This window comes from Hylobates moloch, unplaced genomic scaffold (assembly GCF_009828535.3).
Source record: "Hylobates moloch isolate HMO894 unplaced genomic scaffold, HMol_V3 SCAFFOLD_17, whole genome shotgun sequence".
NCBI lineage: Eukaryota > Metazoa > Chordata > Mammalia > Primates > Hylobatidae > Hylobates > Hylobates moloch.
The window spans coordinates 80,351,959-80,379,531 of record NW_026652292.1 but is presented as its reverse complement, the minus strand read 5'-3'; positions in this window follow the sequence as shown (position 1 = coordinate 80,379,531).

Here is a 27,573-nt window from a genome sequence, read left to right as displayed (position 1 = left end):
GACTTGGAATGCAGGGATGTGGGAATGATTAGCAGTCGGCCCTCAGGTGTCCACCGTGCGTCAGGCGGCCCCGGCCCCTCACCCCAAACTCCTCTCACCATCAAAGAACAAACGCAGCCCACCAGAGACACCGCAGAACCCCAGGTGCTTCAGAGAGCATCGGCCCGGGCCGTGACCCGCCCGAGGATAGAGGCCTTCAAAGACGCAGGTGGGCCCTGAGGGCGGCCAGGCGCAGATTGGCACAAGATGGGCCCACCTGTCTGAGGAGCTGCAGGATCCTGGAAGGGCATGGAAGGGTGGGCAGAGGGCCAGGCTGTCTCTCGTCCCTGCCCCACCTGAGGGCTCTGCCTCTGGTGAGAGCAGCCCAGGCACTCCGGGTGCCCTGGGGAGGGGCCGGGCTGGAGACCACAGAGGGTGGGTCAGAGCACAAAGCTGTGTTGGGGGGCTGCAGCTGTGAGGGGCCTGACCTCTGGACCACCCGAGCCTTGCTTCCTTGGCCTCTGTGGTCCCCAGGGTTCCAGACAGTGACCCAATGGCAAATCCCCCCTACCTGTCTCCAAAGCTTGCAGCAGCCCACAAGTCCTGGCAAGGCGGGGCTCTTGGAGATGCCAAGAGGGGAAAGCCGGTGGGAGGTGTGGCGGTTGAGGTGCTTGATGCTCTTTCCGCAGGAAAGTCTGACCACTGCCTTCGAGAGGACAAGTGGGTGCTGCGTTACGGGGGGTCTCGGGTGCCTGTGGCGGGGGGCAGCTGTGCGAAACCCCACTCTGCAGTCCTCCCTCTGCGCATCTCCGTGACGAGCACGGTGGGTCCTGAGCATGAGCTTCGCAGCCAGGCTGCCTGGCTTGCATTCAGCCTGGGCCACTCGCTGACTGTGTGGCCTTGGACAAGTGGCTTTCCCTCTCTGTGCCTCAGTTTCCTTGTCTATACAGTGGGAATCATGACAGCATCCACCCCCAGGAGGTTGCCATAAGAATTAAACAAATCCCTGTAGAATCTTGAGCACGTACGAAGCGTCCACTCCACGGTGGGGGTCAACACCGTTGCCGTGAATGGCTGATTTGCTGACAGCTTCCGCTACACAAACCCTCTTCATTTCATTCCATCATCCCAGCCACCCACTTCCCATGGGCATTACCACCTCTGCAATTCGTGAGCCGAAACCAAAGCTCAAAGGCTACGTGGCAGGGACCGGAACAGATATGTGTTACGTACCTGACGGGGGAGATGTCATCCTGCCAGCACCGTGCACTCTGCATCCAGACAACCCCCCACCCACTGCTGCACGGAGGAGGTGACAGAAGCAACACACGTAGTGTCAGGCAGCGACACCCAGCGCTACGAGCTGTCTCCACGCTGGAATTAATTGGGAACTGAAACAGTCGTGCAGGTTTGTCTAAGGAAGCTCCTTTCTCTGGCCTTCCCCTGGTTCTGGGAAACATGCTCTGGTTTTCTTTGGCAGTCTGTTTCCCTACAACACAGCTGGGGCATTTGGAAGTCTAGGAGTGGGGTTAGGGAGTGGGAGCAGAATAGGAACTGGAAGAGACAGAGTGCGGACCTTCCCAGGGAGACTGCAGTTCCACCCAGGAAGGCCAGAGTGCCAGGAAAGCCTCCGAATACAGGGAGGTGGGATCTGAACTCCACAGACGGCAACTTCACCCCTTCTTGGGGATGCACAGGGGCTGCCACAGCCGTGGCCTCACAGCGTCTGTCCAGGCTGAGAGAAGAAGGAGTGTGTCCATTATACAGGAGACAAAACCGAGGCTCAACAACATGAAGGGCTCACCCAGCTCCCTTGACCCTAATGTCTCAGTTCGCCACCAGGTTTCTGCTGCCCCAGTCCCAGACTGGACCTCTGCTGGCCCTGGCCCTATGTGGAAGGGGCCCAGACTGGGAAACAGGGAGGAGAAACTTAAGGATGTGTTAGTACCCTGGGGACGCCACAGCAAATTATCACAAACCAGGGGACTTTCAACAAGAACTCAATTCTCACAGTTTTGGCAGCCGGAAGTCTAAAATCCAGGGGCGGCAAGGCTGTGCTCCCTCCTGAGGCTCTAGAGGAGGCCCCTTCCTGCTGGTTCCAGTTCTTGGTGGCTGTGGGCATCCCTCAGCTTGTGGCCACATCACTAATCTCTGCTTCCGTCTCCACATGGCCTCCGCCCCTTTTCTCTCTGTGTCTCCTGTTCAAGGAGAGGACAGGAGTCTGCCATAGGATTCTGCCGCTTGTCTCACCAAGAGGCAGGGTCCAACTTCCCACTCCTTGGAGCTGGGGTGGCCGCGGCTGGCTATGACCTAGACCAATGGTGGAGGCACTGTTCGCTTCCAAGGACAGCCTGAGAAGACTTTGCTATTCTTCCTCTCCCTGCCTGTCCCACCTGAACACCTCAGTTCAGAGGTGAGGCAGATGCAGTGGCCCAGCATAGGAAGCCACCGAGGGGCAAGGAGGGTAACTCGTGGGTGCTGGTGGGCAGCCTGGCAGGTGAGGAGAAGCAGCAGGTGGAGGGTGGAGGCTCTGGCCCAGTGCAGTGGGTTGGTTTGGGCTGGATGAGAAGGGTGCCTGCCCACGGGGTGGTGCAAAAGACAGCCCAGTGCAGGGTCTGAGAACCCAAGCACAGAGCTGGGTTTCCGCCGCGGCGCAGGGGCAAGAGTCGGGAGCTAGCTAGGGAGACTGAATTCCCTCCGGGGAATAACCAAATAAGTAAATATGTTGAGGACAATGAAAGCCAGGTTTCTTGCTGGAAAGGAAGTTATAGACACAGCGAAAGGGAGAAAACAAGAATCACCCCTGCAGTGTTGGATTTGAATAGGGTCCTTGGTGTGAAGGCATGGTTGTAATACAGATAGATGCTGAAATACACAGAGATGCGTGTGCACATAAATGCATGTATATGTGTACTTGTACCTACGTAAGTAAACAGACGTACGTTTCCTACCTCTGCTCATGGAGAGGCCTCAGAGCAGCAACGCCCCAACAGCCACGAGCATGTTTAGCCCCCAGATCTTGGTTTCTAATCACTGCCCTTTCTTAAAAAGAATCAAGACCCTTGGAGAAATGTCTGATCCTGACACTGGGCCAGGGAGAGGGCAAAAGTAAATTGGACTTGCCCTGCTGTGTTAGAAAGTAAAGACGCAGGCCCAGCGAGGCAGCTCATGCCTGTCATCCCAGCACTTTGGGAGGCTGAGGCGGGCGGATCACCTGAGGTCGGGAGTTCGAGACCGGCCTGACCAACATGGAGAAACCCCATCTCTACTAAAAATACAAAATTAGCCTGGTGTGGTAGCACATGCCTGTAATCCCAGCTACTCAGGAGGCTGAGGCAGGAGAATTGGTTGAACCCAGGAGGCGGAGGTTGTGGTAAGCTGAGATAACACCATTGCACTCCAGCCTGGGTAACAAGAGCAAAACTCCATCTCAAAAAAAAAAAAAAAGAGTGAGAGAGAGAGAGAAATAATACAGACATGCTCAGGGAATGAGAGGGATGTGCCGCATGGACACAGGGACCACCATGAAGGGGCTCCTGCTGACCAGCTGGAGGACGAGTTAAGCAGGAAAATGATGCTGGTGATGGATTAGCACCAACAAGTGAAATAGGAATCCAGGGGACCCTGCTTTCCTAAATTAATGAATGGTTAATTGTAAGCAGGATGAGGAATGGGACATTCACATAGTCCCAGAGCACTTCTCTCTCATACTCTTGTCTAACAACTATTTCTTCAATAGTTGAAACTCCCAACAGGCAAACCAAGAATCCAGACCTTTATTTGTCCTCAATCACTGTAATTTTCCTGTTTTAGCCTCCCATGGCTGCCATAACAAATACCACAAACTAGGTGGCTCAAACAACAGAATTTGATTATCTCACAGTTCAGGATGCCAGAAGTCAGAAACCTTGCAGCAATAAATTACTGCCTAACCTTATAGATTTACCTCTTGGAACTTGTTCTGCAGTGGGCAAGTTATGCATATCTACCCCAAAAGTCTGAGAAAGCAGAGAGGCTGACATACCCAGTTTCTCAGAAAGGAACATTTAACAGAGACTGAGCAACAGAAGCTGCATCCGTGTCTCAGTGGGGGCCGCAAGACAAGATAGTGGCTCCCTGAACCGTGACCTCAGACCCAGGGGTTATATGCCACAGGGAGAGGGTAGAAGTGCTCCAGAAGGGATGTGTAGGACAATTGCTCCAAGGGCAAGATTTATGGTAAGCACAAGGAACAATAGAGAAGCTAGAGATCTTAGAGACCCTCCTGGAACTAGAGTGAGTGAGAAGTCAACATGGCAGATTAGCATCTAAGACGGAGTTCCTTCAGCCTCCACAGTATTAAAGGCTGGGGAAGGTTTTCCCTCTGGGGAAGGTTTTCCCACTTACTCTGTGTACTGAGCAAGAAGTGTTGTGGGTTGCATTTTGTCTCTCTAAAATTCATTTGTTGACACCATAACCCCCAGGACCTCAGAATGGGACCTTATCTGGAAACAGGGTCGCTGTCGATGTAGTTAAGATGGGGTCACACTGGCACAGGTGGGCCCTAATCCAGCATGACTAGCATCTTCCTAAAAAGGGGGAAATCTGGATACAGATGCACACAGGAGTGCCAGGTGAAGATGAAGGCAGAAGTTGGGGTGATGCTTCCTCAAGCCAAGGAACATGGGGGACCACCAGCCGCCCCAGGAGCTGGAGCGAGGCTGAGAACAGACTCTCCCTTGCAGCTTCAGAAAGCCAGCAAGGGGCTGCATACCTTTCGCTATGGCATCTAAGCACTGGGTCGGGGGGTCCTGGTGTAGGGAGCCACCATCTTGCCTCACCACTGCCCGACACACAGACATGTCTTATGTTCCTAAGTCTCTGTTAAATGTTCCTTTCTGAGAAATGGGATATGTCAGCCTCTCAGCTTCCCCAGACTTTTGGGGGAGGTTTGCATAGACCTGCCCACTGCAGAACAAGTTCTAAGAGGTAAATCTATTGGGTCATAGCAGTAATTTATAGCTGCAGGAAAAACCACCTTTGACTTAGTGGGCTCTGCTCCCAGGCAGTGCTAGGGGGAGCTGGCCTGGCACCAATGTCACCATGGTAATGCTCTTCACCACAGCAGGGGAAATGCCTTCCTCTTTCTGTTTGTGGTTCCCCTGCGCTCCCTGGGCCAACCTCCTGGCCCTTCAGAAACAGGCATAGCCCACAGGCCCTCAGTAGTCGGGGATCCAGTTCCACCGCCCCTCCTCTGAGCTGCCTAGTTGGAGTAATTCCCTCTGCTTCCCCATGTTTTCCCAGCCCTGGGGTGGCAGCTGCTTCCCGAAGTTGCTACTCTATGGCATCTCAGAGTCCCTCTGCCTTTCCATCCCTCAATACCAAGCTACCCCTTCTCTACACAGGACTCTCTTTTAGAACGATGGGTGGTTTCTGTCTCCTGAGGGGACCCTGACCAAGAAAAGTGATGGGGAAAGGGGTCTGAGTCCCATGAGTTCGGAACACGCCAGGCTGGGCTCACTGCAGGGAAGGCCGTCTCTGCAGGGAGGTCAGGGCGGTTCATTTGCTCAGGGTTGACACAGATCTCTAGTGGTGCGGATGGGCCCAGTGTATGGCACCTCCCAGGCTTCAGCAGCCACAGGGTCCTTTTTTCTGAAAAGCCTTGCAGGAATGATGTTCCAGAGAACATCTTGGAACTCAGATCATCAAGAAGAGATGGGTTAGATCAGCACCAAATATTCAGCTTTGAATCCATTCAGCGTTTTCTGCTTGAGTGGTGAGGCCCTGATGATCTGTGAGCCAGAGAAGCTTTCAAAGCCCTTTCTCTCTGAAGTGAGGAAGCCTGTACCTGGGGCCACGAGGACCCCATAGGGCTGAATGACTGAACCCACGCTGGGGTCAGCAGCGTCACAGATGTTTGTTGTGACCCTCGGCCACTTTGAGGCGCCATTCGACAGCTATGCAAGTCTCGGCCCAGCACAGAGGGCTGCCTCGAGGTGAGATGGAAACTGGGAAAGGGATGGAGTCCAAGCTCAGATCCCAGCCCAGGGTGCCTTCTGGGGTAAAGCAGGGAAGGACGAGGTCTGGTTATTGCCGGATGGCCTCTGCTCCCCGCTTCTCCGGAGGAGAGTGGATAGGTTGAGATTTCCAAGAGAAAATGCTTTCAGCAAGAGGCAATTGCTTCCCTATCAGCCCTGGGCTTTCAGGAAACCTGCACCCGCCAACACCTTTCGCTGTGGCTGATTTCACTGAAGATGAGACCCCCAGCTCTGGATCTGGTGTTTGTTAGCGCAGCCGGCCCTGGACAACTGCCGAGCAGAGCTGGGCCCCCTTCCAGGGACAGCAGAAAATGCTCAAGGCTGCTTACAAAAGCAAACTCAGGCCAGGCGCAGTGGCTCATGCCTGTAATCCCAGCACTTTGGGAGGCCGAGGCAGGCAGATCACCTGAGGTCAGGATTTCGAGACCAGCCTGGCCAACATGGTGAAACCCCGTCTTTGCTAAAAATACAAAAATTAGCCAGGCTGGTAGTGTGTGCCTGTAATCTCAGCTTCTCAGGAGGCTGAGGCAGGAGAGTCGCTTAAACCCGGGAGACAGAGGTTGCAGTGAGCCGAGATCATGCCAGTGCACTGCAGCCTGGGTGACAGAGCAAGACTCTGTCGCAAAAAAAAAAAAAGTAAACTCAAGGTGAGCTGGGTCCCACCCGAGTCCCCGCCAGGGCTATGTAACCCTGGGTCTGCAGGTCACTCTGCCTCAGGCTCAGCCTTCATGACTGTAAAATGGGCTAATTCCTCACCTATTAGAGAGAAAAGCGCTAAGCCGTGGAGCACCTGAGAAAGACGCCAGCAGCCTTCAGGTGTGGCCGCTGTGTCCTCATGATCCAACAGCCCTGGGGGCGGGAAGCACATATTTTAAAGATATTTCAAAGAGATGATGATAAACTACCCAGCTGTCTCCCTCTGGTTCCTCCAAGAAAACACATGACAGTAACATCGCTCTAAGCAAACTGAATCTTGGTGCAGGGAGCCAGCTTTCTCTCCATCCAAAGACACTTTCTCCTAAACACTAAGATCATTAACACGTTTCCAGACAGGAAGAATTTACTGATGTTAGCTTTAGACAAACATTATGCTCATTTCAAATCTAGAGCCAAAAACATGCTCCGACCACGATGTGGACGTCTTGTTTCTCTTGGTTTCCTCCCGTGTCTGATCAGCAGATGTAAACGCAAGTGCTTTAGCTCCTAAGGGGCGCTACGGACTGCCAGAAGGTAATCAAAACCACAGGCTACAGATGATGTGCATGGGGAGGAATTCTGCTCTTCTGAGCAAACTCTGGGTTTGGCTCCTCCTGCCTCGATTTCCTCCTTCCTCTGCCTGTTACCTTTCCTGCCTCAGGGGGTCCTCAGCTGACTTCCCGGTATTCTCTTCTCTCGAGACCCTCAATGTCCCTCCACTCCGATCACCTCTGTCTTTCACGATACAGCAGAGATGGCTCCTCTCCCTTGTCATTCCTTCCCTTCTGGCTTGAAATGCTTTTCCTTCCCTGGGCCCATCTAGAATGACAGCAGCTGCATGTGCCTGGCTCTGTGCTCTGGGGGCTGGGGCCCAGCATGGGGTTAGGTCAGCCTTCAGGCTGGTCCAGGTGAGTGGAGGTGGGAGCCAGGGACTGGCGATTGGAGGGGGACTCGTGCCAAGCACCATGATGGGACAGAGCAGGGGTGGCTGGTTTTGCCCAAGGAGGCCAGAGAATCTCCAAGTGAGATGTGCATGCTGCCCACAATGTTTAAGAGATCATTTCACAAAAAGTCGGTGCCCTAGGGTGCAGGGAAGTCCCAGCGTGGCAGGGAGGAGGCACTGAGCCAGCCCAGACCAGATGCAGGACACAAAGCAGGTAGGGAGGGACTTGCAAGAAGAGCTGGAGAGGAGGGAAGGCCCGAGGCGGAGGGGCTGCTGCCAGGTTCAGGAACCCATTTGCTGGGCCATCTTGGGCAAATCACTCCACCTCTCTGGCACTGTGCGTCTGCACTTCTAAATGAAGACAGCAGGGTGGCCTCACAGGCCAGCTGAAGAAGAACACGAGTGAGGTCATGGCCACGAGTGCCACATGGGAATGGCCCTGGCTGTCTGCTCCCTGCCCCGTTCCAGAAACCAGCCTGATGACTGGCCAGTTGAAGGAAGAGAGGGAGGAAGGAGGAAGAGGGAGAAAAGGAAGGAAGGCAGACAGGAGAGAAGGAGGAGGGGAGGGCGAGAAGGAGCGAAGGACAGAGGGAGGAAATACGTGTTTTTTTTTGCAGAGACTATAGAGCTGCTTAGACCACTTGAGATGCAAAACCCAGGCCACATTTCTGGGTAAACTCTTCCAAAAAGTGTTCGTTTAAAAAAAAACAAAAAACAAAAAAAAAACGACTTGTTAGGGGAAAAGTCCCTCCAGGTTTCCTTGGTAACCCCCAGCTCCAGCCAGGATAAGTGAACTCATAGAGGACCCAGCAACTCTAGAGACATCTTCCAAGCCTGAGACCCCCGGGAGCTGGAGCACGATGATCTTCCAAAGCTGAGACCCCGGGGAGCACGGTGAGCTTCAGCTGTCTCTACAATGGCCCTGTCATTCCTTGAGTAACTCAAGGTGATGTGCTTTTCCAGTGAATTGAACCTGGAACTGTGTTGATTTGTTTTTCCCGAACTCATTTCCATTTAAATCAGCTGACCTTCAGACCCTTGCATAATGCAGGCGTTCTTGAAGAGAAATCAATCAACACTTGAAGGAAATGGATTTGTGTTCGCATCTTCTCGGGTGGGCATTCTGCCCTGCATGCCCGAGGTCTAAATCTGTTTCAATCGCTGTGCACGTGTGCGTGTGTGCGCATATGTGCGTGTATGCATGCACTTGTGTGTGCAGAGGCTAGGTGGCAGAGGGCAGCCGTGTCCCAAATTCAAATCCACCTCTTCCTGCTGCTGCGTGCCCTTCAGTGAGTTCCCTAACCTCTCTGGGCCTCTGTTTCCTCTTCAGTGAACTGAGGTTGGCCTATTATTTCGCCCGGTTGTTGAGGGAATCACCAGGAAGCAGAGATGTCTATCTCTGAACAGCGCCTCTTCTCAGCACTCCCCACCTGCTCAACCTCCAGAATGGGGAAAGAACCATGATCTTGGGCACTGCCACACCCTGCAGGTCCCCAGGACTCCGTCCCTAGAACACAGCAGGCACAGTGGCTGGGGTGGAGGGCCAAGTGCACGGGCTGGCCCAGGGACTAGGCTCCCTGCCCAGCAGCCTCCTGAGGTCAGGCTGGAGGGATGGGGCCTGCGTCAGTGTTGGGGGCCGGCAAGGACTCAGCTTGTCGTGAGGCTCCAGGTGGCTGGGACCGGGGCACCACGCTGAGCTGGTAGACTCTTGGACCTGCCCACTGAGCTGGAAGGCCCGCCACACCCTGTTAGCATGGAACATGCCACTGTCAAAGTCCTAGTGTGCTTCCCGGAACCCCTGAGAGCCCAGGGGCCTCTTCAGGGCCCACGTGCTTGTCATACATCGGCTGTGTAGGAGGGAGTGGCGCCCAAGCCAGGGCATTGGGTGTGGAGGCCCAGGAACGCAGGACAAGGGCGGCTCTAATTTGCGGGGATCTCCTTGAGCCCCTCTGAGACCAGCCCCACCTTGCCCAGGGCCCAGGACTGAGCACTCAGGGTGCACAAGGGAAGAAAGGCCTGAGGCTGGCGCTGGTGGAGGCTCTCTGTGGGGGTCTTAGTCCAGAAGTCAGGGCTAGCTCCATGGGCTCGAGGGACCTGTACAGTCGCAAGGTGCCCCGTTCAGAAGGGCCCCTCCTCTGTGTTTGCTGCCTTCAAAGTCACGATATTTCTTGAGTTTTTGAACAAGGGCTATCTTTCATTTCGCACTGGGCCACATGGATCATGTAGCCTCACCTGCCTAGAGCAGGGCCTCCCACTGGGGGCAGGGGGTTCTGTCCCCAGAGGTCAAAGCCCGGAGAGGTTAAGACACTGCTGAAGGTCGCCCAGGGCCTCTGGCACAACCAGGCCTGGGACGCTTCCCACGCTGGGCAGAACAGGAGACAGGAGGAGGGTCTCTGCTGCTCGGGGGACTCCCAGCCGCCGCCGGACCCCTGAGGCGCCCCCCACCCCCTCCTGACCCCATGGCAGCGCCTGGCGGGGCGCAGGGTCACCGCCCTGCGGGAAGGTTAAACAAGCAGAAGCGGAGGAGGGGGCCAGGAGGGGGAGTTCCAGCGCTTCTCGGCTTTCGGGGCGAGACGGTGCCCCCAGCCGGGGCCTGGTGGGAGAGGGGAGATAATCCGCCCCGGCAGAAGAGCCTCCCGGAGGCTCCGGGTCGGCCACGGCCCCTTGACCCCGGAAGAGGACAGCAGCGGAGAAACGTGGCTGCGGAGCGGCGGGAGCGCGGGGCCGGGGTGGGCCGCGGTAAGACGAGGACAGCACGGGCTGGGCCGGGGGCGCCCACAGAGGCCGGGCTGGGGACGAGCACCCCCTAGGGTGAAGGCACTCGAGGTCCCAATGCGCGCCGAGCGCTCCCTGCCCTCCCCGTGCAGGCGCCGCTGGTAGTGGCTTCGTCGCGGTAATTTAAAACCGTGGGGAGAAGCTGGGCTGTTGAGCGCTGAGACGCAGCCCCGACCCAAGGTCAAAAGCCGCGCGAAGAGCAGTTAAGATCGGACTTTGTTCTTGCTGGTAACGCATTGGGCCACACGACAGGGGCGATCTCGCCACCTGGTTCTTCGCCAGGGGACAGCGCCAGCTCAGCGGGGTCGCATCGTCCCCAGTGGCGCAGACCGTCTGCGCCGCCAGATTCCGGGGCAGTTGGGCAGAGGCCTGGATCCCCCGCAACCTGGCCTTCGGGCCACCTCTGCCGCGCTCGTTCTGCCCAGGAGTCCAGGCTGTGTTTGGCCGGAAGGGGCCCTGGGCCCATTTTGAGAACGGCGTTACTACCGAAGGGGTGGGTGGCGGAACTGAGGAGGGAGCAGGGCTGCGACCTCACCCCCACAGCCTCTCGTCACCTCGAGAGCCTCAGCTGCGCCGTCTGGGAAACTGAGGCTCAGGGCTGCACCGAGCAGAGGTTCAAGGGGGACCCAGGTAGGCCACGGGGCAGGAGGGGAGCGCGGGCCGAGGTCGCTCCTGCCGCGGCCCCGCGCCCCAGGAAAGGCCCGAGGCACAGGAGGGCACCGTTCTTGGGACCGGAACCGACAGGTAGGGCCGCAAGGCCAAGCGTCTGAGACCGCGTCCCAAAACCCAGCGCAAGCCCGCGACCGCCGGGGCTGGGCTGCAGTAGGTCACTCTGGGGGACCCGGTGCTCCGAGGCGACAAGAAAGCGGGACGGGCGACAGCGGCGACCCAGGGTGCCCGGGAAGGGGGCAGTGGCGGGAAACGAGAGCGCGCCCGGCCCCGCGTGGTTTCCCCGCGTGCTTTTTCCCCTAAACTCTTAAGACCAATCGTGTGCACACGGCACTCGGCCATGTCCAAGTCTGCTCGCTCCGTCGCGGCGTGGACTCTCCCCAACTTTGAAACAGGGCGGCGGGTGGGGCGGGGGCTTCGGGCCGGCAGACAGTAATTCCTGCCTGGGGGGGTGGCCTCGGGACAGGCGCTGGGTCCTCGAGAACTGTGCCGCGGTAGTCACTCGCCTGCTGTTGGCGCCCACGTCCCCGCGGGGGCTGCACTCGCACACGCCCCGCTAGACTGACCCGAGGCAAGCGTTTCCCGGAGCCAAGGCGCGCACCGATGCGGGGAGGGGGCAGGCTGCCGGGTAGGGGGAGTCGGCTTGCGGTCCGCGGCGTCGTGGGACGGGGGCGCGGCCATTGGTGTCCTTTCTTGGAGAGGTCACACCAGAGCCTTGAGCAACCGAGAAAGAAACCCAGACAAACAGGGAAGGAAGCGTCTTATCCGGCTTAAAATGCGCAGATGCTGCGGCCGGGTTGGGCCGAGGGGTGGCGGCGGGCAGAGGACCCGGGAGGGCCCCGCCCGCCCTCGGTGCCCGCGCCTTTGGACCCCCCGCCGCTCTCGGGAACCCGGGGCCCTGGGCGCCTCCGCGCGGGCGGCAGCCGGGGAAGGGCGTGGGGGGAGGGGAGGGGTGGCGTGGATATGAGGGAGGGGGTGGCGTGGGGGGGGAGGCAGATGGGGGCCCTGCTGGGCTGGCTGCCTGCGCTCTTTCGCCGCCAGGACTTCTCGGCGAACCTGGCCTGCGTCCGGGGAGGGCGTGTTTGCGCAGTTAGGCCAGCGAGGACGCGGAGACCCAGTGGAGGAGCTACAGTGAATGTGGTTCTTCCAGATTGTTCAGCTCGCGATAGCGTCTTCGCAGGCGCCTGTGTTTACGGGGTAACCGCGGGTCCCATGCACCCCAAAGCCTCAGTCTTCCTCCATAAAATGGGGCTAACAGGGCCGCCTGGGGATGCTCCGGGTGGCCCGCGGTGCGCCTGGGCTCTCTGAGTTTCTCGAGGAGCCGCCCGCAGCTCCAGGAGGGCCGGAGACAACTCGCAGCTTCGCGGTCGCCGACGCCTGGGTTCGCACAGGCGGTCAGACCGGGCGCCGCGGTAACAGCGCTCAGGGGACTCAACTTGGCTCTCCAGTTGCGCGCGGCACAGCGGGGCTGCAAACGCGGAGCTGAGGAGGAGGAGATAGGGCAGGACGCAGCCGGGAAGACTGCCTGGAGGAGGCCAGGTCAGAGCTCCGCTCTGAAGGGCATGAGTCGGGGGTGTTGAGTGTCCTCTCCCGTCATTTCACCACTCCAGAGTCCCGAAGGTTTCCACCATCTTTTCCCAACCCACACGGGGCAAGGATCCCGCTCCCAAACCCCGACTTTTCCCTGGGGTTTCAGGACCGGCTCACAGTGGCTTTGCGGGGTTCAAACGTGCAGCTGCGGGCTCGGATTCGTTTCTGTCCGCGGATAGGATGGAGTGTCGTGAGCCGCGGGTTCTCGGTTTTAGGCGAAGCAGTGAAGCCAACAGTGGCTCTCCCAGGGAGATTTTGGGGTGCGGTGGTGTAAAGCACACAGAGAATGCTGCTGTATGGTCTGAGGTCAGGGAAGGGGACTGGGCATCTGAGCTGGATGTGAACGACACGAAAGCCATTTCGCCGGTGCTGGGAACAGTGGAGATGTGACCGCTGCTGCCTGCGCTTGAAGGCAGCGCCTGGAGTTTGGAGGACGGAGTGTAGGAGCGGAGTTTGGAGTTAGAGCTCCTACGAGGAGACCAGGAGACGAGGAGACAGCGGTCCCTGAGACCCCAGCGACGGGACAGCATTGGGACTTGGTGCACATGGGACCGGCGTCAGGAGGGGAGCCGAGGCCTGGAACGGGCAGTGCAGGGGCTGCAGGGCCGGTGAGGCCTCCTCAGGCCTGCTTTCCCTACTCCCAGCTGGCAGAGGGGTTCAGAAATGCCCGCGGGGCTGAGGCTGTGCCTGGGCCAGCCACGCCTTGCTGGCGACCCACCACGACCTGGGGTGGGTGGGGAGGACAGTGTTGGTCCCAGCAACAGCACTAAGGTAGAGCTCATTAGTAATTTGTTTTTGAAGATGGGGCCTCGCTCGGTTACCCAGACTAGACTGGAGTGGTTTGATCACAACTCCCTGCAGCCTCGACCTCCTGGGCTCAAGCGATCCTCCAACCTCAGCCTCCCGAGTAGCTGGGACTACAGGTGCGCACCAGCAGACCCGGCTAGGGATCGTCATCATTATACTCATTCTCCAGAGGAGAAACCTGAGGCTCAGGTCACTCAGCAAAATACACTAACCACAGTGAAACGGGTGCACTTCACTTGGAGTCCAGTCAGCCATTTGGGACGCAGGTCCCAGTCCAAGGGATAGCTGGACAGTGGGGAAATGGAACCCCTCCAGGAGCCAGGACTGACTCAAAGAGCGGTGGGTGGTTTTCAAGGCTGAACAAGCTTGAGAAGCCCCTGCTGCCCGGGCACAGCCAGGCAGAGACTGGAGAGGAGGAGGAAGTGCGGCAATGCCCCAGACCCAAAGAACAACCTGGTGGGGGGATGGTGCCAGGGCTGGAAAGAGGAAGACCAAGTCCCCCCATGCCTCCTCCACTCTCCAGGGAGCACTGTCTGTCCTACCTCAATTTGTGAAAATGCCAGCTCACGTCCTGGGGAGTGGAGCTCGCAGGGGCACTTGGGAGAGCCTCTGCCCGGCTGGAGCAGCTGTCAAGATTCGCTTGGTTTGCTGCTGCAAGCGATTAGATACAGAATTGGCGCACTAAGTCTGGGTCCCAGCAGCCCCACCCGGTGACACGAAGACAGTTTAAGTCCCCCAGAGCACAGATAATCCCCTTGTCTCTGGGCTCCCTGGCCCTGCCTGAGCTGCTTCTGTAAAATGGGGCAGCCAGGCTTGGGAAAAGCAAGGTAGGGTGCCGTGTCTGAGAGTGCTCCGACAGCGCCAGGCAGGGGTGAGTGTCAGGGTTGACACATCCATTGGCCCCACCCATTTTGGAAGACAATTGGCTTGGGGATGACCTTGTCTTCTTGGCCTCAGCCCTTCCTTCCCCTGGGGATGACCCTGGACATTTTTTTTTTTTTTGAGATGGAGTCTTGCTCTGTCGCCCAGGCTGGAGTGCAGTGGCGTGATCTCGGCTCACTGCAAGCTCCACCTCCCGGGTCCACGCCATTCTCCTGCCTCAGCCTCCCGAGTAGCTGGGACTACAGGCGCCCGTCACCATGCCTGGCTAATTTTTTGTATTTTTAGTAGAGACAGGGTTTCACCGTGTTAGCAAGGATGGTCTCGATCTCCTGACCTCGTGATCCGCCCGCCTCGGCCTCCCAAAGTGCTAGGATTACAGGTGTGAGCCACTGTGCCCGGCCCCGACCCTGGACATTTACATTTAAGGGGAGTGAACAGGATTTCTGGCCCTGGGAGCTGTTAGGATGGTTTTAGGGCCCCCTAAAGTAAATCCTGCCTCTGCCTCCTCTGGTTGGTGGCTCTGGGTGAGTGCCACCACCTCCCAGGACCTCTGCTTTCTCCTGGCAAAGCCTGGGTGTGAGCCTGGCTCCAGGGTTACCTGTCACGATAGAACGTGATCTTGCACGTTGATTTGCTTGTTTGTATGACAGCTGCAAACTGTTCTGACTTGTTCACAGTTAAAGCCTCACTCATCAAACTTTGCCCAGCACAGACAGATTGGGAATGAAGGAACAAATCAATGAGTGTGGGAGAGACCCTGCCATTTACTAGACCCAACGGAGGATTTCAAGGGAAGCCAAGCTCAACAAGGGCGCACATCACTGCTGGGTGCTGGAGGTTCTGGGCCCTGCGGGGCAGGCACTGCCACCTGCCATTTCCCTCCCTGCGCCGACCTTGTGCAGCAGCGGCTCAGGACCGAGTCTTGTCAGGGTTTATGGGGCCCTGGCGCAGCAGCCAAAGGTCCTTCTGAGAAGTTGGGGGAGGATCTTTGAGATCCCAGAGAGGCAAGGGGCGGAGGGAATTCGTAGCAATTTAACAAAAAGAAGCTACTTCCGTGGGGGTGGGATAGCACATGGTTGGGGCACAGTTACTGGGTGGCAGTCCAGGGCCCCTGCTGGCTTTGCCTTTCTGGTTTATTTTTTCCTTTTCTCCACTGCGTTTACTCCTGTGCAGCACAGCACATCCCCCCGGAGATCTAAATGAAATCCCCTGGAGGAAAGGCGGACTCCACGCAGGGCCCTCAGGCACCTGCTCAGTTCCCTTCTTGCAGGTGCCGATCTCCCTGCGCAGGGGAAGAGGCCGGGTTTGTAGCTGTGAGGTCCCACCCAGCTCGGCCTCAGCACTGGGAAATCGGGGCAAACCCGTTCTTTTCTCGGGCTCAATTTTCCTCCACGGTGGAGCCGGGTGGCAGACCTTAAGGGACCATGAGGACTGGGTGCTGGGTAACTGGGAGTTGACTGACTCCCATACATCTCTCAGTGCCAGCTCTCTGCCTGCTTTCAGGAGGTTTTTGGCCTCGATCATTTTGCATCAGCTTGGCCAAGAAAAGGCCCTGGAAGCAGTCGGGGTCGCCGAGCATCCAGCCTACTGGTGCAGGGAGGGCATTTGGCCCGGCACCCAGCACCCGGCACCCAGCACCCAGCACCCAGTACCCAGCACTCAGCACAACACGCACCTGTCACCTGGCACCTGGAATCTGGCACCCGGCACCCAGCACCTGGTACCCAGCACCCGGCACAGCACGCATCTGGGGCATTCAGTTCCTCCTGGGCTGGGTGCAGCAAGGCTGGGCGCGCTCTCTGCGTTGGGAGGGCCGGCTGCCCCAGGCTTCTCCCTTTGGTATTGGGGAAGGGGCGGCCTCCTCTTGCTGGGAAACATGTTGCTGCAGCACAGCCTCAAGGGCTGGGGGTGAGCTATGGGGTGCGGAGGTGGAGGGGCCTGAGGAGCATGGATAGTCTGGGACCACTGGCCTGTGCCCCAGTGCTGCAGGGAAGGGAAAGGCTCTGTCATCACCTTGGTTCCTGTCACCCTCACTACAAAGTGAGGATGTGTATTTTTCCGTTGAGAAAACTGAGGATCAAAAAGACAATGGTCCTCGGAGCTTGGCTTGGCATTTACCAACCTGGGGGCGGGGGGTGGCACCAAGGCCTGAGGCCCGCATGCAGCCTGCGGAGCCAGGATGGAGCTGCAGGCAGCTGTTGGCAGACTCACAGCATCAGTATCTCCCAGCAACCATACATCTGCCTCCCGGTAAAGGCAGGAGGCTGGGGTTGTTTTTGGAGACCTTGAGTTGGAGTTGTGATGATGGGCAGGGCTGAGGCCCCTCCCCAGGCATTAAATGAATAAGAGGCAGGCAGAATCTCTCCCTGCCCCTCCTGAGGAAGCTCCCCTCCTGGTGGAAGTCCTGCCTCTGTGGACCAGAGGAGCATGCTCCCCCGAAGTGATGCTGCCGTCGGGGGCCGATTGCAGCCTCATCCCGGAATTACACTTTAAAGTTGTATTCAGTCAGAGCATCTATGTGAATGCTACAGGTGTTGGCCAGGGAGTGGGTTCTTCTCTGCCTGGGCTGCCCCTCAGAGGGCACCGAGATCATCCTCTGCCCTTCATGGACCCCCGTTTCCCCCTCCTGTAGAGGGACCCTGTTGGACTGAAGTCTCAGCAACCCCTGAATCTCCATTTGCTGATTCTGAGCCTCCTCTAGTCCTTGCCTCCTCAATTGCCATTTCGTTAAGTGTTGCTGTCTTTGCATATGTGGGGAAGAGTGGAGTTCAGGAAGCTGGTGCTCCAGAGGCCCTGCAAATGATTCCTAATTAGGTTAGTTCTCTAAACTTCACATTGGCTTATTGTTTTTAGACGAAGATTAAATGGAAGTGAGCTATTTTCCACTTCAGATGTCCCCATGAGACAGCCAGGCTAGACGCTGCCCCCTGTTGGCCTTCTGCACTAATTGCAGGCAAAGAAGCAACAGAGAGGACAAGCAGCCTTGCAGCTGCTTAATTTTTGCCGCTGCTGGACTTGAATACAGACCTGAAGTGGCAATAATAACGTCTTTGATGGATTCTAAAGGGGGTCAGGGACCCTTCTCCTTCCCTGCTGTGTAGAACCACAAAGCATGAGCCAGAAGGAGACTTGGGGCCCAAGCCCACTCTTGCACCCTGCACTCCTCTGTCATTCATGTGTGATTGGACCCTAAAGAGTGCCTGGCCTGGCTTCCCATGTGGGCAAAGACAGGGCTGAGCTCCTTCTGGGATCTCTCTTGGGGCCAGAACAGGGCCTCGCCTGTTGACTGCATTACATCAGTAGTTGTCGGACAAATGACTAAGCAAATAAATGAGGTGACTTCATTCCTCCAGGCCTGAATTTGTAGTCTATGAAATGAGGATAGAAGAGGCAGTGCTCCGGTGGGGATGAGACATTCCTGGCTGGGAGGACTATGTGAACAGCACAGGACCCTGAAGACAGCAGTATTGCCCGCCCCCCACCCCTGACCTCACCTGCTGGCCTGGCCTGCCAGGAGCCCTGGGTCATTGCTGTCAGATTTAGGTTGCATATTCGGTGGTGGGGAGGGGGGCGGCTGTGCATATAGGATTCCCCTTGAGATGGTCTGATTGGCATTTTTAGGTACAAGGAAGAGGCTTTTTTTTTTTTTTTTTTTTTTTTTTTTTTTTTTTTTTTGGTTGTTTCTTTTCTCCCCCTGGCGTGCAGTGGCACAGTCTCAGCTCACTGCAAGCTCTGCCTCCCAGGTTCACGCCATTCTCTTGCCTCAGCCTCTCCGAGTAGCTGGGACTACAGGCACCCGCCACCACGCCTGGCTAATTTTTTGTATTTTTAGTAGAGACGGGGTCTCACTGTGGTCTCGATCTCCTGACCTCGTGATCCGCCCGCCGGAAGAGGCATTTTTAAAGCTCACTTCAGTTCTTCTCCTTTGTGGGCCCCAAACTACATCGGAAACTTTAAGATATCATGTGAATCGTAGAAATGGTGTGGGTGTGGAGGTGCAGGGGAGTTTTTTTTTTGTTTTGTTTTTTTGAGACGGAGTCTTGCTCTGTCACCCAAGCTGGAGTGCAATGGCGCCATCTCAGCTCACTGCACCCTCCGCCTCCCAGGTTCAAGTGATTCTCCTGCCTCAGCCTCCTGAGTAGCTGGGATTCCAGGCGCCTGCCACCATGCCCGGCTAATTTTTGTATTTTTAGTAGAGATGGGGTTTCACCATGTTGATCAGGCTGGTCTCGAACTCCTGACCTCGTGATCTACCCGCCTCGGCCTCCCAAAGTGCTGGGATTACAGGCACAGGGGAGTTTTAAGAGGGAAAATGCGCATTTCCGCATCTGTGTCCAAGGAGGGTGTTGTTATTTCAAGTCAGTTCCACAAACTTCCTGGAGGTGGCGGCCTTGGGACAGGACGTTCATCCCAGAGCGGCTCTACTTTGCATTTTTAAGCCTTCAGAATAAATTAACCTTAGATGAATACTTCCACTGTGCTAAAGAAGCGAGAGAATTCCAGCAAAATCTGGTTCATTGACAGACGGTTGGCCCGGACAATTCAGGTCCAAGGAGCTGTGCTGTTTTAGCACGTCCTCCCCTGGTCCTGAGAATGTAATGTAGGGTGATTTGGACACTAAGTGTTTGTGGGCAAATTTATTCGAGGTTATTTTAAAGCTGGTGTCTGTCCCCATCTTCATCTCGGTGCTGTGAGTCTGCCGGGGGCACCCTGGACTGAGAACCAGGCCCCACCTTGCAAATGTCCATGCACTGGTTGCCCCTCCCAGCCCCATCCAAATGATCCCTTTTAGGGTGCTCAGAATAGACTGGTGGGGACAAAATGAACTTCGTCGGTTGCTAAGAATCGTAAGCACAGGGCCTCACGCAGGCCGTGTGGAGGTGAGGGCAGTCACAGACCGCAGTGCAACAGACTCATTCCCCTAAAGGTGGCGCAGGTCTCCAGGCTTGTCGTAGGGGCTGCGTCTGTCTAGAGGCCTCTAATGGGGGTACCGGCTCGACTGGGGCCTGGCAGCCAGACTTCCACCCACCCACTCCTCAGGCCTGGGGCATTCAGAGAGCTGCTGCCACCCTGTCCTCTCTGGCAGCACAGGCTTTGGATCTTCTGTGGAGTTGGGTGATGAGTGTATCAGATTTGATGGGAGCCCAGTCATCCATCCAGCTGTCACCCCCACTAAGGGGTCCCCCTTCCTGCCTGCCTCCTGCCAATGTGAGCAGTTGTCCCCAAGGAGGGCTGTAGCCAGCCCCAAGTGGGCTTACCACCAAGAGGGGGCACAGCGAGAAGGGGCCAAGGGAGTCGAGATGTGGGAGACGTGATTATCCCCCACCCCAGACACCTCCACAGGGGCTCGGGCTAGGCCCCCAGCCTGCAGGGAGACTGAAGTTCAGGGTTAGAGGAGACTCAGACCACCTCCTTCCCATCCCCGGAGCCCACCCCTGTCGGCTTCTGAGAAACCCAGCCATGCTGCCACACTGTGGCTTCTCCAATGCACTGAAGATGGCGGGAGGACGTTGTCTTGTCAAAGGAAGGGACCCCAATGCACAGCTTGAGACCCCATTAGACACATCTCTTCCCAAGGCTCTCTGCTGGCCCTTGTCATGGAAGATCCCCACTCGCCTTCTGGTCCTTATAATTGGCCAGCCTGGTTCCAGCCGGCTTCAGCCTGAAGGGTGTGCACTAGCCTGGAACTTGCGTCTTCCTTACACCCAGCCAGCTCTCACGTTTTCTCAAACAGCTGGCCTCTGCACTCCTGAGATCCTTTTTCAGCATCTCAGAAGCACAGTCTTTCTGCACATCATTACAGGCTTAAGTCAAGGGGGTAGTAGGAGCAAAAAGAAATGAGTAACCTTGTATAGTAGTGAGTTCCCTGTCAGGACAGGTATGTGAGCAGTGGCAAAATGATCCCTGTTAGGAGTTTTGTACACTGGGCCATTGCTTGGGAGCCTCCCTTTGAACTAGTTTTCCAGGCTGACTCCTAGATGAGTCAACACTTCTGTTCTCTGGCTCAAAATCGCACTTTCTGCAGTCCCTGGGGTAGCCTCACCGAGGCCAAAGGAGCAAACAGCTGATACGCTACATAACTTTGGAGGGGCCCTAGCTCAAGCTACTGCACGGAGGCTAATGAGCATTTAGGGCTGAATACTGTCTGCTGCCATCCCTTTTTGCTTCTATAGCAAAATAGACTGGGTAGTTGATAAAGAACAGAAATGTATTCCTCATCGTTTTGGAGGCTGGGAAATCCAAGATCAAGGTGCCAGCAAATCTGGTGTCTAAGGAGGACTTGCTTTCTGCTTCTAATATGGCATCTTATTGCAGCGTCCTCACACGGCAGAAGGACAAAAAAAGGTGAACTCGCCCCCTCAAGCCCTTTTATAAGGGCACTTCTTACCTCCCCAAGGCCCTGGCTCGCCATATCCTTGCACTAGGAACTAAGTTTCAACATGAATTTGGGAGGGACACAAACATTCAAACCACAGCACTATTTCCTGAAGACATCAGGTGCTAAACCTAGAACCTGTAAATGTTACCTTTTGCAGGAAAGGCTGTTTGATAATGAGATTAGGTAACGATTTTGAGATGAGCAGGGAGTATCCAGGTAGGCCCTAAATGCAATCACGTATATACTTATGAGTGGGAGGCAGGGAGACCTGGCCACAGACACACAGAGGAGAAGGCCGCATGAAGGCAGAGACAGTTTGGAACCATGTGGCCACATGCCAAGAAACGCCCAGAGCCACCAGGGGCTGGAAGGGGCAAGAAGGAGCCCCCCTGAGGGCCTCCCGTGGAGCGCGGCCCTGCTGACTCCTCATTTCAACCCGGTATTACTGACTTCGGACTTGTGGCCTCCAGACTGGGAGAGAATACATTTCTGTTGTTTCATGCCACCAAAAGTTTGTGGAACTCTACGGGTACAGGTGGACTGAGGCCAGGTGTATGTGGATTGGTCTTTGGTGTTTCACAGACAAAACTCAGCGTCGTAGCTACCCCGGAGCCCAGGCTGTGGCTACAGAGCCACCCAGCAGGACTTGCTGCCTGAGGTCTGGGGGCCTCCACTCTCCACCTGAGGTCTGGGGGCCTCCACTCTCCGCCTGAGGTCTGAGGGACCCTCTCCACTCTCTGTCTGAGGTCTGGGGGCCTCCACTCTCTGTCTGAGGTCTGGGGGCCTCCACTCTCTGTCTGAGGTCTCAGGGGCCTCCACTCTCTGTCTGAGGTCTGGGGGCCTCCACTCTCTGTCTGAGGTCTCAGGGGCCTCCACTCTCTGTCTGAGGTCTGGGGGCCTCCACTCTCTGCCTGAGGTCTCAGGGGCCTCCACTCTCTGCCTGAGGTCTGGGGGACCCTCCATCAGGAATGTTGGTGGGGAGGGTGCTTCTCCTCCACCCTGTCTACACACAGCCATAAGAGAGTTTGAGTGGGGCAGGGAGAGAAAGTTTGATTCTTGCCTTGTCTCCCCTTCAAAATCCTTCTCCCACTTCAGTTATCAAACTTGTCCTGCAGACGCCAAAACAGATGCTCTCTGCAAGGCCCTGTAATGAGAAATGGTTCAGCGGGAGGGTGCCACAGGATGAAGAGGACTCCATTTCCAGTCTTCCCCAGGCCAAGCCTCTGCGTTCCAGCAGCTCTGGAGGAGCAAAGATTCCCGTAGATGATGATAGATGGGTGGGCGATGATGTGGCCAAAGTTCACCCTCCAGTCGGCAAATATTTCACCCATTCTGGGACCGGCTGGAAAGCTCACTGGTTTGGGACGACCAGCTCTCGGCAGTGAGGAGGTAACAGTCTCCACAGGCCACTGGCATGAGAGGGGGCCGGCTGCCTCTGCCCACTCAAACGCCAGCACCTACTGTGCGCAGAGCCCTGAGCTGGGGTGCAGACAGATGTCATCTCTGTCCTCTGTCTGACGACAATCTCAGCAGCCAGCAGGGGGTGCGGCAGATGGTGCGGTGCTTAGAGGAGCCTGGGGGGTAGGGAGGAGGGGGTAGGCAGGAGGAGGAGTCCAGTTTGACTCTCAGCAGCGCCCTCCCGGCCCTCCCCGCCCTCCCACCTCCCAGCCTTCCCTGCCGCACTGGCTGCAGATGCAGGCTTCCCTTCCCATCCTGAGTTGCCCACCCACCGACACCGGGCTCCAGAAGGGTGGGTGCCAGTGATATATTCACTGCAACTCACCAGTCCCCTGACTTTGAGTAAAGACCAATTTACACCCCAGAGAGTAGCTACTACTTACACTCCTCAGTCTGGCAAAGCCTCAAGAAGGAGCTGTGCTACCTATAGGCAGAGGAGGGGGGAGAGGCGTCCTCTACCATGCTGGTGGAAGGCCCTGGGGGGTCAGTCTTTTGGAAAAGCAATCTGGAAAATTGGAGTAACATCAGTGACTGCACACACCCAGCCCATTAGGCCCATCAGTAGTACACCCAGGTTTCTCTCCCATAGAAACAGCCGCTCCAGCACCTAAGGAGGCAGCGGCAATTTTCTTCGCAGGTCCACGTGGCTGCAGGGCTATCTGCCGTCACCAGCACTGGAGACAGAGTGAATCCTGTGAATGGGGGGATGCAGAAATGTCCCCCCACCACCACCACGGAAATGAGTGCAGCCACTAAATGGGGAGTGGAGGCTGAATCAGAAGACAGAGACGGGTTTCCAGGGCCCACTGGGTGGGAAAGAAACAGGCAGAAGAACACGTGTCATGGATAGAACATAGAAAACAGTGAGTCCGAAACCCTACTGCTTGTACATTGCAGCCACACGTGCTTGCGTTGCTCTGCGGCTCTGCAGGATTCGCTGAGCATCGAGAGGAAGAGCGATGTGTAGACATCGGGCTGGCAATGCGGGATTTGGGGGGGGATGGGATGGGAGTGGGTGGGTTCCTGATGGGCCACACAGAGCCTGTGACCCCATGGGCGGGAGCGGGACCTGGTGTCCGTCTGGGTGGCATGGCAGGATGTATGGCTGTGGGGGCATGTCAAGGGGGTAGGGCTGTGTGGGCGTCTATATGGACCCGTGGGGTGTGTGTGTGTGTGTGTGTGAGTGTGTGTAGGGGGATGTGTGAGGGGTTTATGGGGTGAAGTGTGTATACAGGGGTGTGTGTCAGTGTAGATGGGGCACTGTGTGAGGAGTTTATGGAGAGAGGTATGCATAAGGGGTTGTGTGGGTGTGGACAGGCATGTGTTTTCATATGTGTCTGTTAAGGCAGGGGTGTGGGTCTGTGTGTATAGGTTTGTAGATTGTGTATGTGTGCATGGGCCTGTGTGGATGTGGATGGGTGTGTGTGGGTGTGTTTATGTGTGGACGGGGGTGTGGGTGTGTCTGTGGGTGGGGCTGTGTGGGTGCAGGTGTGGATGGTGTGTGTTTATGTGACTGGGGGTGTGGAGGGATGGGTCTGTGGGTGTCGGTGAGTGTGGGGTGTGTGTGTGTGTTTAGGCCTTTGTCTGCCTAAAGAGACACCGGGAGAGACCATCCCAGAACGCTGACGGGGGTCTCAGAGCGGTGCGTTTACAGATGGCCTGTTATCTCCGCATCGTGGGGGATCTGTCCAGTTCTCTGTGTTGAGCCTGTATTTATATACTATAAAAAGCCATTTTTTGTTGTGGAAAAAGAAGGTTGAGGTGAAGGCAGAGACACTGACAGCCCAAAGTGGCAGCCTGGGCACCGTGAGGCATGGGCCAGGTTCACACTCGCTGGGTTCAGGTGGGCTGCGCCAGCGACCTGTGCCCCACCTCGGCTTGTGGGGCCACGGGGGGTGCCAGAGTCGAGGTGCTGCATGAAGTGTGTATTTTGCTGGTGTGGGTACATGTTCATTCCTTTAACAGATGAAGAAATTGAGGCCCAGAGAGGCCAAGTGGAGGCTCAGAGTGGCAGAGCAGACTTGATGGGTCTGGTGGGCCTGGGCGCAGAGCCCACCCTTCCTGCCTCCTCCAGTGGGTAAGGGGACGACCCCGGGGCCTCCATGGCCATGCCCTGACTCTCCCTCAGTTTCACATCGGTGGGTCCATGGTATGTGAAACTGCTGCCCTGCTCCGCCCCCAGGCACCTGCACATGTGAACCTGGAGGGCCCTCCCAGTCTTTCAGGACCCCCACGCCTCATCCACATCCTCTACTCTCCTTCCACAGCTGGGCAGCCTCCTCGTACCCCAAGCTTCTGTCAGCTTTTACTAAAGGCCAGACACCCCTGACCACCTCCAAGTTATCTCTTTGGTGACTTTTTAGTGTTTCCATTCCATTTTGTTTTTCAAGAAGAGCAGCAGACATTTTAAAAAATTAATACGTGCGGCCGGGCGCGGTGGCTCACGCTTGTAATCCCAGCACTTTGGGAGGCCGAGGCGGGCGGATCACGAGGTCAGGAGATCGAGACCACGGTGAAACCCTGTCTCTACTAAAAATACAAAAAATTAGCCGGGCGTGGTGGCGGGCGCCTGTAGTCCCAGCTACTCGGAGAGGCTGAGGCAGGAGAATGGCGGGAACCTGGGAGGCAGAGCTTGCAGTGAGCCGAGATAGCGCCACTGCACTCCAGCCTGGGCGACAGAGCGAGACTCCGTCTCAAAAAAAAAAAAAAAAAAAAAATTAATACTTGCACTTGGTACAAAACTCAAACCATGAAGTTCTGAACAGTGCAGAGAGGCAGAGGTCATCCCACCTCTGTTTCCAGCATCCGGTTCTGCTCTAGGGTGGTTCTCTCATCCCTGGCCACAGATAACCATGTCCGGGGGCTGCAGGAGCCGAGGAATGCTGGGTGCCTTAGAGCCACGGGACTGTGTTCTCTCATGGTTCTAGAAGCCAAAATCAAGCTGTGGGCAGAGCCAGGCTCTCTCTGAGGCTCTAGGGAAAGATGAGGCCCAGGCCTCTCTGCAGCCTCTCGTGGGTCCCTGGCTATGGCAGCACTGTCCCCACCTCCGCCTCCATCTTCCCACAGCATCTCCCTGGATGCATGCCTGTGTCCATGTTTTCTCTTGTTATAAGGACACCAGTCATATTGGATCAGAGCCCACCCATCTCCAGCATGACCTCATCTGAACTAATTACATCCACAACCACCCTATTTCCAAATAAGGTCACCTTCTGAGGTTCTGGGGGTTAGGACTTCAACATGTGAATTTTAGGACACAATTCAACCCATGATAGATACACACATCATCAACCGTCAGTGCATATGTCGGCACATGGTTCTTATGTTGATGTTGGTGCCAATGGATGTTAGCCCCCCACCCTTTACTCACTTCCTGTCCTCTACTTGTCTGATTACCTCAATGGGTCCTCGGGGCGGCCCCATAACAAGTGCACTCCATTCTTTCTTCCAGCTGCATAACACACCAGTGTGACGATGAACGCGCGTGTGCATCACAGCTGCTGATCCGCGTGAAGGGTGTTTCCATTGTTTGAAATTACAAATCCTGCTGCAGGGAATAAGCTGGGGCGGGGGAGGGGGGTGAATGGGGGACATCATCAGGCCCCACAAATCCTCGTGGGGTTTTATGAGCATCCACGAGGAGCCCAGGACGGGGTCTACAGCCAGGCTCAGGTGGAAAGTGGCTGCCAAACCTGTTGAAGCTTCTGACTTCTGCCCGCCTCTGATGTGGGGGTGGGGGGCTTGTTCCCTGCCCACCTCCTGCAGCCCTCCCAAGACCCTCCTACGGAAAGGATTGCTAAGTCTGGAATTTTCCTCCAGACCTAACCAGGGATGCCTGTGCCAAACATTTCCCCAGCACCCCGAGCATGTGCTCCCCCGCTGCAAGGAAGTCCCGTTGGGTCACGGCGTCCATTCCAAGACCAACAGGGCTGAGCGTCTAGACTGGTGGGGTTCCTGTGCTGGCCGGCTGTGGTTTCCAGAAACTTCCCTCTGGCTCCTTGGGAAAAGGCTCTCTCCACCGTGGCTGCCCCAGCCCTGTGTTCCAGCCTTGTTCCTCCAGCCCCAAGTCACTTCTAATCAAGGTCACGGGCAGCCTGAGATGGCTGCAGGTCCCCCATGATTTGGGGGAACTCAAAGCACATTTGTGCTCCATTGTGGAAACCAAAACCTACCCACCTCGAGGTGCTTTCGATATTAAAACCAGATATTCCCACACCCGGAGCCTTAAAGTGACCACAGCTTCACGTATCTTTACGGAGGGAGAGGCTGGCTTCCAGCGGGCTGTGGCTGAGTGCAAGGCTGGTCCACCTCCAGTGCCTGATTTTGGCATCACACTTCTGAAAGTCATCACCAGAGCATTCATCCTCCAGGCGGTTTCCTGGGGACAGAGGTCCCGAGTTGGGTGTGCACTGTCACTGTCTCCCCCCAGCCACCACAGCCACTCCCACGGGGCCTCGTTATGTTGATTTCCAGAGGAAGAAGCGGTGCTCAGGACGGTGCATAGCGCTGTCTTCCTGCTGCTCCCATGGCAGAGCTGGGACCCAAACTCAGGAACTTCTGCCTTTGTATGGGGCTCTGAGAAGACAGGTTCTCCAAAGCCAGTCTACCTGCAGGTGTGCTGGGGCCTACCACACACTATGAAATCGGCGGGGGTGGGGGAACAATGGGGTCCTGCGTGAGGGGGGCAGGCGGTGTTCTCTGCCCAGTTCTTTTCACTGTTGCCTATGTTTGAAAGTTTTCAAAATGGAAAGAAAGTTAAGAGGGAAATCCTGCATTGAATAGAGGGCAAGGCAGCCCAGCTCGGTGGCCCTGGCGCAGGGCAGGTGCTGGGGCCAGGCCCCGGGGTTGGGGGAGGAGCAGCCCCATGGGCACAGCGTCCCCTCCCAGGGGTGGCTTTGTTGGAGCCGCTGTCCCTGCTGAGGGGCCAGACGTTGGCGCGTCTGCCTCCCAGGCTGGCTATGGGCAGGTGGAGGGGACCCTTCCCAGGGACTCCAGTGGTGGAGGCGGCTTCTCAGCTCGCCTGAGCGGTTCCAGGCTCCAGGGGAGTCTCCAGCCTGCAGGGAGCCAGGCTTGGGGGACGCGCACATGAGGCTGCATCCCGGGTGGGCCTTCCCTGGGAGAATGGCGCCCATGACTGCCGCAGCTCCCCAGGACAATGAGTGGGCCCAGGCAGGGAGAGGGCTGAACCCCGTCGCCGCAAGACCTGTGCAACCAGGAAGGCCGAGGTCAACATCTTTCCCCTCCGCCTCCTTCCATCCCTCCCCTCCTCCTCTCCATGCCTCCCCTCCCCTTCTCCCCATCCCTCCTGCACACTTCCCCTTCCCTTCCCTCTCTCCCTCCATCTTCCTCCCCTTCTTCCTACCTCCTTTTCTCCTTCT